At 43.8% G+C, this 14,119-nt stretch overlaps 1 protein-coding gene across 1 annotated transcript in view; it reads right to left on the bottom strand.

Moving 5' to 3' along the window:
- Positions 1–13,792, bottom strand: part of LOC139048130 (uncharacterized) — a 424,803-nt gene extending 411,011 nt beyond the window's left edge. Inside the window, exon 1 of the mRNA XM_070522634.1 lies at positions 13,485–13,792. The gene's annotated coding sequence lies outside the window, so the exon portion shown is untranslated. The remainder of the gene's footprint in view (positions 1–13,484) is intronic.
- Positions 13,793–14,119: the final 327 nt, after the last annotated feature.

Below are 14,119 nucleotides of genomic sequence, written 5' to 3'. Positions count from 1 at the left end.
CAGTTTTACAGATCTTTAAGTTGTCTGTGCCAGGTAGCATAATTTTTGTTCTTGAGCTGGATTATTCAGAGGTGGACATTACTAGCACAAGAAATGGAAACATTAAACTGATTCTCATAAATTTATTAATTCACTTATCACATCACGGCACATATTTCAGTTTGCAAATTGTAGCCAGTGATTTTGAAAGACATATTCACTTGAAATTAATTTCCAGGATGACACCAGTTGCGAAATTTTTCCATAAATGTGAGAAATACATGGGCATTCCGGTTACTTTTGTGCTTCAATGCATAACAGTGCGTTCTGTTAAAAAAAAGTAAGTGCTACAGCAGTGCATTTCTACAGCCAGTTTGATGGCATGTGTCTCGTTACTGGTGTCATTCTGGAAGTTCGTTCTAAGTGCATACACCTTGTAAAATTACCGTCTACAATTTGAAAAGCTTTATTAGGAACTGAGTTTTTCTTAATCAGCTGACTATGGTGTCTTGATTTCTCATGCAAATAATGTTTGGCACTCTGTATCTAGAATTATGTTAGCTGCAACAGTCCGTGTTTAATAAATTCCATGAAACTTAAAGATAACCACCCTGCATATCAAGTCTCAGTTGAGTGCTGTGGGCTCAAGCAAATCGTGCCATGGTAATAGTACCACTGGCTCCCAAATAGAGAAAGCAAGTGCCTTTTTTGAGTGCTCTTATTAACAGTCATGTCAGTCTGCTTCTACATTTAATTTAGGTATTTATTTTTAAAAATTTATTTCTTTTGAGAAATGTGTTTTACTTGAGGGCCACACAGACTACATCTTCAGTATTCTGTTTTGTTATGGTGTCAAGCTGCAGGAAGTTTGTACTGTGCAATAGTTTTTAAGAAGTTTCTGATGTGCTCAAACTACAAATGGTTGTACATATACACAGATGTTTGTTTACAAATAAACAGTTCACCTAGAAAAATGGTTTTTGTCTGCATCAGTTCAGCACTCTTAATATTGTGGAGGTCCATCCACTCTGACAATTGAAAAAAGTGGCATAACAGTACTGCTAGCAGTTTTACAATATGGTTTATTACAGGCGATCTGGGAGCATGCTTTTGAGCCCAGGGTGGCAGAGGCCTGCGATACAAAACCCCTGTATTTAAATTTTATCCCTACCCTCTCACAGCAAACATACCAACGTGACATCAAAGGTAATTAGATGCAACATAGCTCAGCAGTATTTTAAGGAAAGTGCAGGTTTAAACTGCTAAATACCCAGTGGGGCATAAAGGGCTTTCAACATAATTTGTGTTGATGTTCAACAGATCTGCAACAATTCTTCCATGGGCTTTCAATATTAATGAACAACACATTTCAACAACACATCAATGGGCTTTCAATTTTGAGACTCAACACATCTTCAACAATGCTTCAATGGGCTTTCAACATTGACAAACAACACATTTCAACAATACGTCTATGGGCTTTCAAGTTTGAGCTTCAACAATGCTTCAATGGGCTTTCAACATTGACAAACGACACATTTCAACAATACGTCAATTGGCTTTCAATATTGACAGACAACACATCTTCAACAATGCTTCAATGGGCTTTCAACATTGAAATACACCATAGTTTCAACGATATGCCAACGATCTTTCAAATTGAGAGGCCACAATGATGTTTCGACAGAATGTCGCGGGCCAATTATCAACACTTGTCAACAATTTCCTCAATGCTGTTTCAACAATTCCCCAATGATCTTTCAAGGTCATTTGTTGACGTTGAACAATGATATCTCAATAACCTTTCAACAATTTTTTTTGTAAGGGGGCTTTAGGAAGGGCCTCTCGTGCGATACACAATTTGAATTTACAACAGACCTACACACTAACTTAAATTATAACTTACAAATTGATTGCTTGTTCCTTGATTTTTCGAAGGCATTCGACCGTGTCGCACATTGTCGCCTAATATCAAAACTCTCCGCACTTAAATTAGACTGTCTTACCTTGTCATGGCTCCGAAATTTCCTGTCTATTCGTCAGCAGTTTACTATTGCAAATAACTACTCTTCCTCCGTAACAGACGTTTCTTCTGGTGTACCACAGGGTAGCGTCCTCGGTCCCTTGCTTTTTCTAATATTTATTAACGACTTACCTCAAAATTTGTCCTCCACCATCAGAATATTCGCCGACGACTGCATAATTTATCGCCCAATTAAAAACTCAGATGATCATCTCGTTCTTCAGCAAGACCTTCAACAAATCAATAACTGGTGCAATAAATGGCTAATGACATTAAATACCACAAAATGCAAGGTAATGTCTTTTACCCGGAAGTCGGCAACCTCACAGTATCCCTACCATATTAACAATTACACTGTTACAACAGCTACACAATATAAGTATCTAGGGGTTCTATTCACATCAAATCTTTCTTGGACAGAACATATCACGTCCATTTCAGCTAATGCCTCCCAATCGTTGGGGTACTTGCGACGACACTTAAGAAATGTTCCTTCAAATGTTCGCAAGCTAGCTTACCTAACTCTCGTTCGTCCCAAGCTCGAGTATGCATCTCCCATTTGGTCCCCTCACCAGAAATACCTAATTGAAACGCTAGAACGGATCCAGAATAGAGCAAGCCGCTTCATCATAAACGATTACAGCTACCAGTCTAGTGTTACACAAATAAAACTTAAACTTTCATTACAATCCTTGAGCACTCGCCGAGACATTGCCCTTTTAACACTGTTCCACAAATTCCTTCACTCCACTAGAACACCCGTATGCTTGAAACGACCCTACTCCACGTCACATAGGCTTCATAGTCATTTCAGCTATGCCCGCCTTTACGGGTCTACAAAGGCATTCCATTGCTCTGCTCTTCCTCGTGCTATCAGAATATGGAATTCGCTCCCTGACAGCATTGCAAGCCAATCTAACTACGATTCATTCCGTGATGCCTTGACTGAATACATGACTAAAGAAAAGTGAAGTTTTACGTTTGTCGCACAATGTTTTCTATACTTGCACTATATTTACAGCTTATTTTCGCATTATTGCTGTTATGTCGCTATGTTTACCGTTTCGTTGGAATGTCGCGTCGGTAACTTTTCTGTCATTGTTTTTCATCATTACTGTTGTTATTAATTACACGACTTCACTGAAAACAATCTGTGTGATTTATTCCTTGTTATTATATTATGTTTTTTTATGTTTCTTCTTTTCCCAAGTGAATCGTGATCTAAATAATTCCTTTTTCATCTCAGTTGTACTTTGGTTGTAGGTTGCAAACAGATACGGTTTATAGATGTCTTGTATTCAATGTATTTTCTACGTACTGCCCCCCTTACTCAATGCCTCACTTTGAGGCCTGTAAGGTATTTTTAAATAAATAAATAAATAAAGGGAAAAATGTGTCACTGGAAACAAAGTTCACTACACGTGTACACAAAATCTCCCAACAAGATATTTGATGATGATGATGTGTGGTTTTTTGTGGCGCAAGGGCCAGGTTTGGCCAAAGAGCGCCATCGACAAGATATTTAACTATACGTATAACTCCCTACGGAGGAAGCCTAAAAACAGTGAAGAAGAAACTAGGAATTGGCAAGAATCAGATGTATGCGTTAAGAGACAAAGCCGGCAATATCATTACTAATATGGATGAGATAGTTGAAGTGGCTGAGGAGTTCTATAGAGATTTATACAGTACCAGTGGCACCCACGACGATAATGGAAGAGAAAATAGTCTAGAGGAATTCGAAATCCCGAAGGTAACGCCGGAAGAAGTAAAGAAAGCCTTAGGAGATATGCAAAGGGGGAAGGCAGCTGGGGAGGATCAGGTAACAGCAGATTTGTTGAAGGATGGCGGACAGATTGTTCTAGAGAAGCTGGCCACCCTGTATACGCAATGCCTCAAGACCTCGAGCGTACCGGAATCTTGGAAGAACGCTAACATAATCCTAATCCATAAGAAAGGGGACGCCAAGGACTTGAAAAATTATAGACCGATCAGCTTACTGTCCGTTGCCTACAAAGTATTTACTAAGGTAATTGCAAATAGAATCAGGAACACCTTAGACTTCTGTCAACCAAAAGACCAGGCAGGATTCCGTAAAGGCTACTCAACAATAGACCATATTCACACTATCAATCAAGTGAAAGAGAAATGTGCAGAATATAACCAACCCTTATATATAGCTTTCATTGATTACGAGAAGGCGTTTGATTCAGTCGAAACCTCAGCAGTCATGGAGGCATTACGGAATCAGGGTGTACATGAGCCATATGTAAAAATATTGGAAGATATCTATAGCGGCTCCACAGCCACCGTAGTCCTCCATAAAGCAAGCAACAAAATCCCAATAAAGAAAGGCGTCAGGCAGGGAGATACGATATCTCCAATGCTATTCACAGCATGTTTACAGGAGGTATTCAGAGACATGGATTGGGAAGAATTGGGGATAAAAGTTGATGGAGAATACCTTAGTAACTTGCGATTCGCTGATGATATTGCCTTGTTTAGTAACTCAGGGGACCAATTGCAATGCATGCTCACTGACCTGGAGAGGCAAAGCAGACGAGTGTGTCTAAAAATAAATCTGCAGAAAACTAAAGTAATGTTTAACAGTCTCGGGAGAGAACAGCGATTTACAATAGGCAGCGAAACACTGGAAGTCGTAAGGGAATACATCTACTTAGGACAGGTATTGACGGCGGATCCGGATCATGAGACGGAAATAATCAGAAGAATAAGAATGGGCTGGGGTACGTTTGGCAGGCATTCCCAAATCATGAACAGCAGGTTGCCATTATCCCTCAAGAGAAAAGTATATAATAGCTGTGTCTTACCAGTACTCACTTACGGGGCAGAAACCTGGAGGCTTACGTAAAGGGTACTACTCAAATTAAGGACGACACAACGAGCTATGGAAAGAAGAATGATAGGTGTAACGTTAAGGGATAAGAAAAGAGCAGGTTGGGTGAGGGAACAAACGCGAGTTAATGACATCTTAGTTGAAATCAAGAAAAAGAAATGGGCATGGGCAGGACATGTAATGAGGAGGGAAGATAACCGATGGTCATTAAGAGTTACGGACTGGATCCCAAGTGAAGGGAAGCGTAGCAGGGGGCGGCAGAAAGTTAGGTGGGCGGATGAGATTAAGAAGTTTGCAGGGACGGCATGGCCACAATTAGTACATGACCGGGGTTGTTGGAGAAATATGGGAGAGTCCTTTGCCCTGCAGTGGGCGTAACCAGGCTGATGATGATGATGATGATGATGATGATAACTCTCCAATAAATGTACGAATCTAAGAAAAAGTCACGGTGTATAATGCGTCAAACGAAGCAAATAAACATGTTGCGCAATCACATATTCACAGAATCCTAGATACCGACACTATTCCATCCACTCCCCCCGATGTATCGGGTGCGACGGAAGATGACTAGCTTGCTCTCCGCTTTTCTCCTTTGCGCGCACAAGACTGCGTCACCATCGTCGGCTCACCCATTCCAGCCCCTCCCCCCCTTCCCGTACGCTTTCACTCGCACAAACTATGTTATCGTCCTTGTACATTATACGAAACAGGACAGCGGTGACAGCAAGAATGCACTTTGAGTGTCCATGTAATTGCTGTCGCAATAATATAAAATATCCGGCAACTGAGGCGTCCCGTGGCCCATTACTTTCCACAAAGCTAGAAGTCACAAAATTGAACTTTCATCATGCAACAATTCGCTGCGCCGCAACAATGTATTTTTTCCTTTTGTGGGGCGGGGGCACCGAAATTAAAAAGAAACCCAAGGAAAATATGTTGGCCACAATTGAATGCCTACTTTGAGCACCTAATGTGGCTACCGAAGGAAGGAATATCGAAAGCAACTTGAGACGCTTGGTCCACAGAGAAGCATAGGCAAACTGCTCGGTATCCTACACCGGCGAGCCAAGACTTTCCGGAGAGCTTGCCCTCAAGCGAACGTGATGCAATCCGTTGAGTCCCCATAGTGATGGCGACGAGCGACCATTGTTTCTTTTTCTCGTCTGCTAGCCAGAGAGCGTGAAAAACTCTGCCAGGTGAAAATCCACTCGGCCAGAGCAAACTGAACACGCACCGAAGTGCGCCGCGCCTTAGTCAGGGCAATACGAGAAAAACGTATGCGCTCTGGCTGGCTCTGGCAGCCCGCGGATAGGGTAGCAAGACCCTAAAAATTGAAGCCGCTCAATGTGTCTTCGCGAATAAAAGTCAAAGTAGGAAAAACAAATAAGAACGTAGTTACACTGGCTGGCTTTAGTGTCTTCACGTGGATGCCTTGGCGTATTTATATTTTTTATGTGACATGACGGCACAAATGAACCACCACAACGCTTCGTCTCATCGGACCTCGCTCCGTGCTTTGTCAACTTGTCTAATAGTGTGTTGATTTGTCTTAGCCCATTGTATGTTTCAATGCAAGACTTTAGAAAAGTCAATGCTTCGTTGGCGTCAAATGTTTATAACTGCATTAGGCCCACAAAGTTCAGCAATTCAAAATCTGAAGCACAACTTTGGAAATGTCAATGCACTTTTCACATCAAAAGCTTGAGATTTATACCCACAAAGTTTCGGAATCGTTATCCATGCGCTCCGCAAATTCCGCGGCCTCCGCGAGATGCCGCGGTGAGCCCGTTCGTCATGAAAACGCCATTGAAACTTTGTGCTGGGATGGGGCTACTTGCATTATGTGACCCCCGGTGCCTGGGCGTTTGCACGAAATCCAGCCGGAGTTGCCAATTTTCGCGGTGAAATGTCTTTTCGGGCATGAAAATGACATTCTAGACAAAATCCAGAATCATTTCCGGCGCCGGGGGTTGCTTTGGACGGCGGTTCACGCCCCTGATTATGAGGGTATAAGATCAAGCTTAGGCCTCAGCTTCCTGTAACGATCGACACATTTACGCTACTTATACCATACCTCGTTCGCACGTGGTCGTATTGTTTCGTATTAACAAAGGGTAATGTTGGTCTATCTTCGTTGACTACTAAATTTGCATCACGCGCCCGCCCTCACTGATTATCCATGTCGCCAATTGAGCTTCGTCCGCCATTTCAGTTTTCTTTGCGTAACCGCGACTGTGAGAGCGAACGTAAAATGGCATGCAGTTGAAATAACTTAACATTTGCGGGCATTTGCACAGCAATCGCAGCACTAGTTGCACGTGATGGTTAGCCTGCCGCGCTGCTGAATTTTCCCACGCGTTTCTGTCATTCAATGCCCTACATGTTCGTTTCTGGGAATAACGAAATTTTGGGTGACATCTTGCGAACTGCTGCTTATTTACACTTTCTCGGGTGCATGCTAGTATGTTGGTGAGGTCAAGCTTACGTCTCAGGGGTCTGTAACGATCGAATCGTTTACGCCTGTTAGACTATCGCTCCGAATTCGCACGTTGTCGTATGTTTAGTCATGGAGTCCCGGCCACGGCGCCCGCATTTTCATGAGGGCAATATGCGAAAACACCCGTGTTTAGATTTAAGTGCATGTTAAGAACCATAAGAGCCCCACTATGGCGTGCTTCATAATCAGATCGTGGTTTTGGCACGTAAAACCCAATAATTTATTGTTTTAGTAATGGTGAACGTTTGTCTCTTTCGACCGCCATGGTAGCTCAATGGCTATGGTGTTGGGCTGCTGTGCACGAGGTCGCGGGATCGAACCCCGGCCACGGCGATCGCATTTCGGTGGAGGCGAAATGCTAAAACACGCGTGTACTTATATTTAGGTGCATGTTAAAGAACCCTAGGTAGTCGAAATTTCCAGAGTCCTCCACTACGGCGTACCTCATAATCAGAAGGTGGATTTGGCGCGTAAAAACCCATAATTTAATTTGGCTGTTAAATTTCTGTCGGGTGCGCGTTTTATCGCGTTTATTCACTCACTCACTCACTCTGTCAGGTGATTTACCGTGTCACCTAAGTTTTGTCTACCGTTTGAGTTTTCTTTGCACAATCGCGTTTGCAAGACTAATACAATCGCGGAAGTTCCAAATAACGGAACTATATTATAGGTATTTGTATTTCAATGGCAGCACCTCTCACACAGGGTGGTTCAGCAACCGTGCTGCTTCAGTTTCCTCGCATTTCCTATCATTTGGGCCAGCGTATGTGCTGCCGTGTGTGCGCGACGCGCTGAACAAGATTACAAGACTGTTGCATCCCCATATTGTCTTTGTATATTTACTGGAGTTATATAGTGGACTATCGCCTAATTTTTGTATTATTGCGATAAACATTGTACGGGCACTCCTGATGAAATTCCGCTGACGCGGACTTGCGCCGTGGTGGGTAGTGGCTTCGTGGGCGCTGTTCCCGCGCAGCTTAGTGCCGAAGTTCGCGTGAATTTGGCTCTGTAAAGGCATTGTGGCTGGAAGCAGCAAGAAGCGATCGCTTGTCGCTGCTGCCCCGCTTCACGCCAGCGTTCATGCAGCGTGTTTACCGTAGGAAGATGTGTTCATGTTTGGCTTTGCACACGACACCATTTGTTAATTTAACAAGGAAGCGAAGGTTTACTGTAATTTAAAGTGGCGATAACGCGTACAGCTGCTTAAATATAGCCGTTTGGTAATTTGCTGTCCCAATCACTGCTTCGCTTTTCGGACGAAAATATGCTGTGGTGACGTAGCGACTAGAATTCCTTTTATCTTTGTACAGAGTGGAAATCATTACTTCTTTCTGATAACTGTTCGCTCAACGAGTTTAGATTAAGCCGCAAAAAAAGCAAACTTGCTGTCAGAACCTCTCGATTGCTGTTAAATGTGCAGGTTGTTAAGATAGCAATTTTCGTAAACATCTCTAACACGTTTTTATTGCATACTTTACAGTCATGCTGCGTTCCTGCCATCAGCCTGGTGTCACTTTGAGTCGACATCATTCTTTGTTGAGGATCAGCACAGAAACAAGCCCACGGAAATCTTCTTTCTTAGTACCTCTGATGTCAACAGTGTATTTTCGTGTCTGTGACCACTGGAACCGATCCTTCAGGATGACTAGTAAATTGTGTAGCGTACCCATGATCTGTTCTGCATCTGAAACTATGGACGAAAGGCTTCACCCAACGTGTGGTGACTTCCTTATGGGCCGATGTACCTGTGAATTCTGCATTAATTTTTGTCTGTGACTGTTCAAGCAAGTCCACATAAATGCCCCAGTAATTTTTTAGTACACGTGAACTGCAATGTAGTCGTCTTCAACCGCTGAGCCAGCCTGCAGTGAGCCTTAGTAAAATGTATAGTCGCCAAGATACCTGTCATCTCTTCAGAAGTATTTGTAACTGCTGCCATTGAGGAACAGTCATGCTCTGCCTCTGGTAGCTTCCATCGAGGCTGTCTGATACCTGTGAATTTTTAGGATGAAACTGTGTTTATGTGTGGCCGCTGAAGGAAGCCCACACAAATCCTCTATTTGCTTTTCACATGGGTGAACTCATATAATGCATTTTTCTGTCGATGACTGCTGAAGCGAGCATGCTGCAAGCTTTTGGGTAATTGTGTAGTCACCAAGGTACTTATGATGGTTCAGCAATATTTGGCTGTGACCACGAAAAGGTCGCATTCAGCTTCGCTTAGCGGCCTTTGGACACTTACGGTGAATTTGTGTTTGTGTCCACTCAAGTGCAGAAAGTGTCTTGTAACTCTAGTACCTGTGAAATCAGTTTGGTATTGTGTTGAAGCAAGTGTCTAGTAAGTGCTTTTGTATCTGAACTCTCCAGTAATGTACATGCTTGCAACTGCGTAAATGATCCTTTAGTAATTTTTAATGCCCAGTGTGTCTATAAAATATTTAGTACTTTTACTGAGTGCAACCGCTGAAGGAGACCTGCAGAAAGTGGAGTAGCTTCCGTCATGGCTAAGACACCTCTGAACTTTCCAGCAAATATTGCATTTATGTGCCCACGAGCGTTGAAGTGAGCCAGCCCACAGTAGCCCTCCTACTAACTTCCTTTGTACCCCCCACCGCTTCATAGGGCTTTTAAAGTTCTTTTACTGGCCGAGGTGCATCAATGAATCATTAGCTCAACTGAAATGGTCTTGTCACTACACACGAAAGTGTCGATGTTTGCTCTGGTGACCTTTGCCAGAACTTGTTATGGATTCACAGCGCATCTGCTCTACACTCTAAGAACAGTTGCCCCCTTTGGGGTGTAAATTTGCCAGAGAACAATAATTGTCACCTGTCTTGCTTGCATTTCCTTTCTTGAAAACCCTGCGCTCGTTACTTTCCTGTCGAGAATGCTCTGTCATGGTGATAATGCGCATGCCGTTCATGACACGCAAGTACCGGCTTGCAGCATTAAAGAAAGGAAATGCGGGCAAGAGAGATGACGATTATTGTTCCGTGGCAAATACACACTCCAAAGGGTGCAACTGTTTTTAGAGTGTAAATGAATGGTCATACAGCAGCTGTTTGTCTATATATGACCACTGAACTAGCCTCGAGTAATTTTGTTAATGCCTAATGTAGTTGTGACATCTCAATTTAGCATAACTCGTGTTCGTGTATGTAACTACTGAATATGGCCTAGGGAAAAGCTCTGGCAACTTAAAGTGGCTGACATATCTAAACTTTTCAGCAAATTTTGCATTGATGTGCCCGCTGCCACAGAAGTGAGCCCACAGCAAGCTTCGTGATAAGTTCCATAGTGGCCCCACTGCGAATTCTTAAATTTTATTCCTATCCAAAGTGCATTTGTAAAGAGTTTGATTAATATGTACTTTTACTAACCATGGTGCGGTATAAATAACTTGTAATAGCTGAGCTTGTATGATGAAATTATCGAGTTTTATTTGTTAGCATTGATGGGGTTTACTGAAAACTGCCGAGTGCATTTTAGAGTTCAACGAGTAATCTTCCTGCAACTGTTCTATTGAAATAAATCCTATATTTTTAATGATATTGTCAAATGATTCAGCAGCCTGCAGAACTTAGTTCTGTAGCTTCGTCCCTGTTAGCTAAAAAAAGGATAGGTTGCATGTCTATATGTTTTGAATTAATGCATTTTTATCAAGTTGTATGTAATGTATTTGCTTAGCATAGGAGGGAACCATGTGCCCAATGCTTAGCTGCACTGCAGCCTTCATTTACCGTGCTTTGAGATGCGGTGGGCTGCATTCCTGGCTTTTCTCCTGGTACTTCAGCTTTTGCATGACAAAAATATTTGGTCGCCTTATTGGACCGCTGGGATGGATCTTCAAGAGCCATGCAGTTCCTTTTCATTATTGCCCACAAGTAATCACAAAACCAGCTTACTTTGTTAATGGTATGTAAATTGCAGCATGCTTGTTACACTGTAGGCGCCATTCCGAGGAACGTCCCAATTATGGTAATTATAAATATGAACGCCCTATGGATATCCTAAATCCCCAGCCAAATGTTCACAAACGTCCTTTGGACGATTGGTAAGATGTCCCAAAAGCGTCCTACATCCTGACAAAAATGTCCTTAGGATGTACTCCGCGTTATGCAATAAGAACAATCCGTATTTAAACATCTCTTGGACGTCTGAATATACCATTATGACGTTCGGGGGACGTTTCTATGAACGTCAATCCCAGGGGCGTCCGAATGTCCCATTTTTGATCTCTGCTGGGCATCTGTAGGACACTGGTGCTCCAATGGGTTATCTTGAAAGGTCCTGCGGACGTCCGAATATTTGATTTTGATGTACGATGGACGTTCGTGGAATGTGGAATTCTCCTGCGTCGGGCGATCCTATGGACATCCGTAGTACATCATCGGGACTTCTAGGGATGTCCCACGGACATCAAAATATCCTTTGTAGGACGTCCTCTCGACATTCACTGTAGATCTGTGGTCCAATGGGGTATGCTTCTTTATCGCACAGTTGAATGAGCAAATGAATGAATTAAATACAACTCTTATAATTTTCTGTAAACAAAAGAACACCGACAACCAACTTTCTCTAAACCAACTTTTTTCAAACGTGAGGAAAACAGCACCTGCCCACCTTTCTACAACTTCCTTTTAACAAACTTTCTTCAAACGCAAGTAACAACAGAGCTGGCCAACTTTCTTGTGACACGCTTTAATAGCACGTAAAAGTACACAGGATTTTACTAAAGTTCATGGAAAGTTGGAAAGAAATGTAAAGAAAGTAAGATGCATTTTTCTACGGGTGTCAATAGCCCCAAGCAAGGCGAGCCGCGAACCCATCAGTTTGCTGGAAACAGTAGCGCAAAGCAGAGCTCGCAGCGCGATCCGAAGACCTTTCTTGAAAGGTATGTACTGCGCGACTTTCAATAGCGCGAAGCGAAGAGAGCTTCGAACCGAACAGGTTACTGGAAACGGTAGCGCGAACAAAATAGCTGACTTGAAAGGCAAGTACTACGCTGCTTTAAGTAGCGCCAAGCAAGGCGAGCCGCGAACCCATCAGTTTGCTGGAAACAGTAGCGCAAAGCAGAGCTCGCAGCGCGATCCGAAGACCTTACTTGAAAGGTATGTAATGCGCGACTTTCAATAGCGCGAAGCGAAGAGAGCTTCGAACCGAACAGGTTACTGGAAACGGTAGCGCGAACAAAATAGCTGACTTGAAAGGCAAGTACTACGCTGCTTTAAGTAGCGCCAAGCAAGGCGAGCCGCGAACCCATCAGTTTGCTGGAAACAGTAGCGCAAAGCAGAGCTCGCAGCGCGATCCGAAGACCTTACTTGAAAGGTATGTAATGCGCGACTTTCAATAGCGCGAAGCGAAGAGAGCTTCGAACCGAACAGGTTACTGGAAACGGTAGCGCGAACAAAATAGCTGACTTGAAAGGCAAGTACTACGCTGCTTTAAGTAGCGCCAAGCAAGGCGAGCCGCGAACCCATCAGTTTGCTGGAAACAGTAGCGCAAAGCAGAGCTCGCAGCGCGATCCGAAGAACTTACTTGAAAGGTATGTAATGCGCGACTTTCAATAGCGCGAAGCGAAGAGAGCTTCGAACCGAACAGGTTACTGGAAACGGTAGCGCGAACAAAATAGCTGACTTGAAAGGCAAGTACTACGCTGCTTTAAGTAGCGCCAAGCAAGGCGAGCCGCGAACCCATCAGTTTGCTGGAAACAGTAGCGCAAAGCAGAGCTCGCAGCGCGATCCGAAGAACTTACTTGAAAGGTATGTAATGCGCGACTTTCAATAGCGCGAAGCGAAGAGAGCTTCGAACCGAACAGGTTACTGGAAACGGTAGCGCGAACAAAATAGCTGACTTGAAAGGCAAGTACTACGCTGCTTTAAGTAGCGCCAAGCAAGGCGAGCCGCGAACCCATCAGTTTGCTGGAAACAGTAGCGCAAAGCAGAGCTCGCAGCGCGATCCGAAGACCTTACTTGAAAGGTATGCAATACGCGATTTTCCATAGCGCGAAGCAAAGCGAGCCGCGTACTGAACAGGTAAAGTTTAGCGGTCACACGCAAGTGTGGTCGCTTGAAAGCAATATATGTCCAGCAAACTGCGCATAAGTTATTGAACAAGCTTACCTCGCAAAAGCGGTTGTTCGAGGACGCGAAGCTTTAGCGGCCAATTCTGTGCAGCCACGAGAACGTCGATCGCGGTCGTCCTTCCCGCACGGAATGCAGAAAATTTTCCGGGCACCGAGTGGTTGCTACACGCGAAGGCGAAGCAGCCGGGCGTAATGTTATGGTAACTTCTATCGCCTAGGTTCGCCAGAAACAAAGTCCTGTCGCCAGCCACACAGCGCACGCTCTTTGTCCACGTTGCGTACGCTTCGTGTTCGACATGCCTACTGATAGCGCTTGCATGGATATGCCGGCAAAAGGTAGCGTGAAGCGAGTGATCCAAGCGCCGCCAGCCGCGGCAGCAGGCGGCTGCGCCCAGAAAACAAATGGGATACCCTGAATTTTTTTTCAGTGACTCTACCCTCTAGGAATGCCACTGCCATCTGGTTAACTGCAATACAATATGCCACGGCGCTTCCACTTGTGTTTCGTACAGCTTGCGATAGGGGCCACTAATATCGCAGCTTGGTAGAGTGTTTGAGACCACTGATAAGAGATGGCGAAAATAACAATCCCAATTCAAGGAAAGTTCTTGCCACCTCTATACGAGGCAACCCGTCGCTAGGAAAATAAGCAAAATAAGCATAGTTTTGGCT

Source organism: Dermacentor albipictus, chromosome 7 (genome assembly GCF_038994185.2).
Source record: "Dermacentor albipictus isolate Rhodes 1998 colony chromosome 7, USDA_Dalb.pri_finalv2, whole genome shotgun sequence".
Taxonomy (NCBI): Eukaryota; Metazoa; Arthropoda; class Arachnida; order Ixodida; family Ixodidae; genus Dermacentor; species Dermacentor albipictus.
This window is presented reverse-complemented; position numbering and strand designations above follow the sequence as displayed.